Source organism: Diabrotica undecimpunctata, unplaced genomic scaffold (assembly GCF_040954645.1).
Source record: "Diabrotica undecimpunctata isolate CICGRU unplaced genomic scaffold, icDiaUnde3 ctg00000572.1, whole genome shotgun sequence".
NCBI lineage: Eukaryota > Metazoa > Arthropoda > Insecta > Coleoptera > Chrysomelidae > Diabrotica > Diabrotica undecimpunctata.
Window position 1 is genome coordinate 2655874 of NW_027311887.1, and position 5762 is coordinate 2661635.

A 5762-nucleotide genomic window follows, 5' to 3' on the forward strand; every position below is an offset into this window, starting at 1 on the left:
CGTAAGAGGCGACTAATGGGTAGGAGTCAAGAGGTGGAGAGTGTGTGTGTATGCGTGTGTGTGTGTGTCCGTTCGGCTTGCAGAGATAAGAACACGGCCGTGGCAAGAAGTCCCTGCCTGTCGTAATAGGAGAATAATGGGTAGGAGTCGAGAGGTGAAGAGTGTATGTGTGTGTGTGCGTGTGTGCGTACGTGTGTGAGTGTGTGTGTGAATGTGTGTGTGTGTCAGTGTGTGTGTGTCTGTTCGGCTCGCAGAGATTAGAATACGGCCGAGGCAATAAGTCCATGCCTGTCGTAAGATGCGACTAATGGGTAGGAGTCGAGGGGTTAAGAGTGTATTTGTGTGTGTGTGCGTGTGTGCGTGTGTGTGTGCGTAGGTGCGTGTGTGTGTGTACGTATGTGTGTGTCCGTTCGGCTCGCAGAGATAAGAACACGGCTGTGGCAAGAAGTCCCTGCCTGTCGTAAGAGGCGACTAATGAATAGGAGTCGAGAGGTGAAGAGTGTATGTGTCTTTGTGTGTGTGCGTGTATTTGTGCGTGTGTGAGTATATGTCTGTATTTGTGTGTGTGTCCGTTTGGCTTGCAGAGATAAGAATACGGCCGAGGCAAGAAGGCCCTCTCTCGTTTGTGAGAAGTGCGTTTGTGCCTGTGTGCGTGTGTTTGTGTGTGCGTGTGTGTGTGTCCGGTCGGCTCGCTGAAATGAGAACACGGCTGTGGCAAGAAGGCCCTGCCTGTCGTAAGAGGCGACTAATGGGGAAGGAGTCGAGAGGTGAAGAGGGTATGTGTGCTTGCGTGTGTGTGTGTGTGTGTGTGAGTGTGTGTGTGTCCGTTCGGCTCGCAGAGATAAGAATGCGTTCGTGGCAAGAATGCCCTGCCTGTCTTAAGAGGCGACTAATGGATAGGAATCGAGAGGTGGAGAGTGTGTGCGTGTGCGTATGCGTGTGCGTGTGTGCGTGTGTGGCTGTGTGTCTGTGTGCGTGTGTTTGTGTGTGTGTGTCCGTTCGGCTTGCAGAGATAAGAACACGGCCGTGGCAAAATCCCTGCCTGTCGTAGGAGGAGAATAATGGGTAGAAGTCTAGAGGTGAATACTGTATGTGTGCTTGCGTGTGTCTGTGTGTGTGAGTGTGGATGTGTGTCCGTTCGGCTCGCAGAGATAAGAAAACGGCCGTGGCAAGAAGTCCCTGAATGTCGTAAGAGTCGACTAATGGGTAGGAGTCTAGAGGTGAAGCGTGTATGTGTGTGTGTGTGCGAGTGTATGTATGTGTGTCCGTTCGGCTTGCAGAGATAAGAATACGTCCGTGGCAAGAAGGCCCTGCCTGTCTTAAGAGGCGACTAATGGATAGGAGTCGAGAGGTTGAGAGTGTGTGCGTGTGCGTGTGCGTGTGCGTGTGCGTGGGTGCGTGTGTGTGTGTGTGCGTGTGTGCGTGCGTGTGTGTGTGGGTGTGTGTGTGAGTGTGTGTGTCCGTTCGGCACACAGAGATAAGAACTCGACTGTGGCAAGTAGTCCCTGCCTGTTGTAAGAGGAGAATAATGGGTAGGAGTCGAGAGGTGAAGACTGTATGTGTGTGTGTGTGCGTGCGTGTTTAAGTGTGTGTGTATGTGAGTGTGTGAGTGTGTGTGAGTGTGTGTGTGTGCGGTCGGCTCGCAGAGATAAGAACACAGCCGTGGCAAGAAGGCCCTGCCTGTCGTAAGAGGCGAGTAATAAGTAGGATTCGAGAGGTGAAGAGTGTATGTGTGTGTGCGAGTGTGCGTGTGTGTGTGCGTGTGTGAGTATGTGTGTGTGTTAGTTCGGCTTGCAGAAATAAGAACACGACCGAGGCAAGAAGGCCCTGCCTATCGTAAGATGCGACTAATAGGTAGGAGTCGAGAGGTGAAGAGTGAATGTGTGTGTGCGTGTGTGCGTGTGTGTGTGCGTGTGTGAGTAGGTGTGTGTGTCCGTTCGGCTTGCAGTGATAAGAACACGGCCAAGGCAAGAAGGCCCTGCCTGTCGTAAGAGGCGACTCATAGGTAGGAGTCGAGAGGTGAAGAATGTATGTGTGTGTGCGTGTGTGCGTGTTTGTGTGTGTGTGAGTGTATGTGTGTGTGCGTGTGTGCGTGCGTGTGTGTGTGTGTGTTTGTGAGTGTGTGTGTGTATGTGTGTGTGTCCCTTCGGCTCGCAGAGATAAGTAAACAGCCGTGGCAAGAAGGCGATGCAAATCGTACGGGGCGACTAATGGGTAGGAGTCGAGAGGTGAAGAGTGGGCGACTAATAAGTAGGAGGCGAGTGGTGAAAAGTGTATGTGCGTGTGTGCGTGTGTGCGTGTGTGTGTGCGTGTGAGCGTGCGTGTGTGTGTGAGTGTGTGTGTATGTCCTTTCGGCTCGCAGAGATAAGAACATGGCCGTGGCAAGAAGGCCCTGCCTGTCGTAAAGGGCGACTACTGGGTAGGAGTCGAGAGGTGAAGAGTGTATGTGTGTGTGTACGTGTGTGCGTGTGTGTGTGCGTGTGTGAATATGTGTGTGTGTCCGTTCGGCTTGCAGAGATAAGAATACGTCCGTGGCAAGAAGTCCCTGAATGTCGTAAGAGGCGACTAATGGGTAGGAGTCGAGAGGTTAAGAGTGTATGTGTGTGTGTGTGTGAGTATGTGTGTGTCCGTTCGGCTTGCAGAGATAAGAACACGGCCGAGGCAAGAAGACCCTGCCTGTCGTAATAGGAGAATAATGGGTAGGAGTCGAGAGGTGAAGATTGTATGTGTCTTTGTGTGTGTGCGTGTGTTTGTGTGTGTGTGAGTATGTGTGTGTATTTGTGTGTGTGTCCGTTTGGCTTGCAGAGATAAGAATACGGCCGAGGCAAGAAGGCCCTCTCTCTTGTAAGGGGCGACTAATAGGTAGTAATCGAAAGGTGAATAGTGTATGTGTGTGTGTGTGTGTGTGTGTGCGTGTGTGGGTATGTGTGTGTTTGTGCGTGTGTAAGTGTGTGTGTGTGTGTATGTATGTGTGTGTCCATTCGGCTCGCAGAGATTAGAATACGGCCGACGCAAGAAGGTCATGCCTGTCTTAAGAGGCGACTAATGGATAGAAGTCGAAAGGTGGAGAGTGTATACGTGTGTGCGCGTGTGTGCGTGCGTGTGTGTGTGTGTTCTTGTATGTGTGTGTGTGAGTGTGTGTGTGTCTGGTCGGCTCGCAGAGATAACAACATGGCCGTGGTAGGAAGGCCCTGCCTGTCGTAAGATGCGACTAATGGGTAGGAGTCGAGAGGTGAAGAGTGTATGTATATGTGTGTGTGCGTGTGTGCGTGTGTGTGTGCGTGTGTGAGTGTGTGTGTATGTGTGTGTGTCCGTCTGGCTTGCAGAGGTAAGAATACGGCCAAGGCAAGAAGACCCAGCCAGTTGTAAGGGGCGACTAATAGGTAGGAGTCGAGAGGTGAAGAGTGTATGTGTGTGTCTGCGTGTGTGCGTGTGTTTGTGCGTGTGTGAGTATGTGTGTGTCCGTTCGGCTTGCAGAGATAAGAATACGTCCGTGGCAAGAAGGCCCTGCCTGTCTTAAGAGGCGACTAATGGATAGGAGTCGAGAGGTGGAAAGTGTGTGCGTGTGCCTGTGCGTGTGCGTGGGCGTGTGTGCGTGTGTCCTGTGTGCGTGTGTTTGTGTGTGCGTGTGTGTGTGTCTGTTCGGCTTTCAGAGATAAGAACACGGCCGTGGCAAGAAGTCCCTACCTGTCGTAAGAGGAGAATAATGGGTAGGAGTCGAGAGGTGAATAGTGTATGTGTGTGTGTGTGTGCGTGTGTAAGTGTGTGTGTGTGTGTGAGTGTGTGTGTGTGTCCGTTCGGCTCGCAGAGATCAAAATACGTCCGTGGCAAGAAGGCCTTGCCTGTCTTAAGAGGCGACTAATGGATAGGAGTCGAAAGGTGGAGAGTGTGTGCTTGTGCGTGTGCGTGTGCGTGTGTGCGTTCGGCTTGCAGAGATAAGAACACGACCGTGGCAAGAAGTCCCTGCCTTTCGAAAGAGACGAATAATGGGTAGGAGTCGAGAGGTTAAGAGTGTATATGTGTGTGTGCGCGTGTGTGCGTGCGTGTGTTCTTGTATTTGTGTGTGTGAGTGTGTGTGTGTCCGGTCGGCTCGCAGAGATAAGAACATGGCCGTGGCAGGAAGGCCCTGCCTGTCGTAAGAGGCGACTAATGGGTAGGAGTCGAGAGGTGAAGAGTGTATGTGTGTGTGTGCGTGTGTGCGTGTGTGCGTGTGTGTGTGCGTGTGTGAGTATGTGTGTGTGTCCGGTCGGCTCGCAGAGATGAGAACACGGCCGTGGCAAGAAGGCCCTGCCTGTCGTAAGAGGCGACTAATGGGTAGGAGTCGAGAGGTGAAGAGTGTATGTGTGTGTGCCTGTGTGCGTGTATTTGTGTGTGCGTGTGTGTGTGTGCGTGTGTGTGTGTGTCCGTTCGGCTTGCAGAGATAAGAACACGGTTGAGGCAAGAAGGCCCTGCCTGTCGTAAGAGGCGACTAATAGGTAGGAGTCGAGAGGTGAAGAATATATGTGTGTGTGCGTGTGTGCGTGTGTGTGTGTGTGTGTATGTGTGTGTGCGTGTGTGCGTGCGTGTGTGCGTGTGCGTGTGCGTGTGTGCGTGCGTGTGTGCGTGTGTGTGTGTTTGTGAGTGTGTGTGTGTGTTTGTATGTGTGTGTGTGTGTGTCCTTCGGCTCGCAGAGATACGAATACAACCAAGGCAAGAAGGCCCTGCCTGTCGTAAGAGGCGACTAATGGTTAGGAGTCAAGAGGTAAGTAGTGTATGTGTGTGTGTGTGCGTGTGTGTATGTGCGTGTGTGACTGTGTGTGTGTGTGTCCTTCGGCTCGCAGAGAAAAGAATACGGCCGTGGCAAGAAGGCCCTGCCTGTAGTAAGAGGCGACTAATGAGTAGGAGTCGAGAGGTGAAGAGTTTATATGTGTGTGTGTGCGTGTGTGTGTGCGTGTGTGTGTGCGTGAGTGTGTGTGTGTATGTGTGTGTGTTCGTGTGTGCGTGCGTGTGTGCGTGTGTGAGTAGGTGTGTGTGTCCGTTCGGCTTGCAGTGATAAGAACACGGCCAAGGCAAGAAGGCCCTGCCTGTCGTAAGAGGCGACTCATAGGTAGAAGTCGAGAGGTGAAGAATGTATGTGTGTGTGCGTGTGTGCGTGTTTGTGTGTGTGTGAGTGTATGTGTGTGTGCGTGTGTGCGTGCGTGTGTGTGTGTGTGTTTGTGAGTGTGTGTGTGTATGTGTGTGTGTCCCTTCGGCTCGCAGAGATAAGTAAACAGCCGTGGCAAGAAGGCGATGCAAATCGTACGGGGCGACTAATGGGTAGGAGTCGAGAGGTGAAGAGTGGGCGACTAATAAGTAGGAGGCGAGTGGTGAAAAGTGTATGTGCGTGTGTGCGTGTGTGCGTGTGTGTGTGCGTGTGAGCGTGCGTGTGTGTGTGAGTGTGTGTGTATGTCCTTTCGGCTCGCAGAGATAAGAACATGGCCGTGGCAAGAAGGCCCTGCCTGTCGTAAAGGGCGACTAATGGGTAGGAGTCGAGAGGTGAAGAGTGTATGTGTGTGTGTACGTGTGTGCGTGTGTGTGTGCGTGTGTGAGTATGTGTGTGTGTCCGTTCGGCTTGCAGAGATAAGAATACGTCCGTGGCAAGAAGTCCCTGAATGTCGTAAGAGGCGACTAATGGGTAGGAGTCGAGAGGTTAAGAGTGTATGTGTGTGTCCGTTCGGCTTGCAGAGATAAGAACACGGCCGAGGCAAGAAGACCCTGCCTGTCGTAATAGGAGAATAATGGGT